Consider the following 550-nt stretch of genomic DNA (forward strand, 5'->3'; position numbering starts at 1 on the left):
GTAAGACCTCTGTGTTGCCTGACCTTGAAGAAGCCTGATTTCCTTTATTGTGCCTTCTGCAGAAAGCAGAGTTCTGCTGCCTCTTCCTGGGGCATTGTTTTCTCTGTTCCATTCTGTCTCTTAGCTTTATGCAGGAGCATTGGCAGATATAATCAAAACCACCACCACCACCACAACCCCTGTACTAAGTATTCCATCCATATTTAATATTTTTATTTTCACTTAAACTTTTTTTTGGTAAAAAATATGTAACGCTTCATGAACTTGTGTGTCATCCTTCAGCAGGGGCCATGTTAATCATCTTCTCTTATCATTCCAATTTTAGTATATGTGCTGCCAAAGTGAGCACTTCATCTATGTTTATTCATGGAATCCTCACAACATCTATGGAGTAGGTGCCGTAATTATAAACTTATTTTTGCAGGTGAGGAAACTGAGGCATAGAAAGACCGATTTGCTCAAGGTCACATCTAGGGACCCTTGTGGTCTAGCTCCAGGACATTACACTCACCTAGATTTTTCTCGGGACCACCTCTCCTCTGTCTGTTAC

At 41.1% G+C, this 550-nt stretch overlaps 1 non-coding gene across 1 annotated transcript; it reads right to left on the minus strand.

Moving 5' to 3' along the window:
- Positions 1-240: 240 nt before the first annotated feature.
- LOC117086443 lies at positions 241-349 on the minus strand. The gene has a single exon (XR_004438356.1). It is a non-coding gene; the product is annotated as a U6 spliceosomal RNA (small nuclear RNA).
- Positions 350-550: the final 201 nt, after the last annotated feature.

This window comes from Trachypithecus francoisi, unplaced genomic scaffold (assembly GCF_009764315.1).
Source record: "Trachypithecus francoisi isolate TF-2019V2 unplaced genomic scaffold, Tfra_2.0 Lachesis_group1, whole genome shotgun sequence".
Classification (NCBI taxonomy): domain Eukaryota; kingdom Metazoa; phylum Chordata; class Mammalia; order Primates; family Cercopithecidae; genus Trachypithecus; species Trachypithecus francoisi.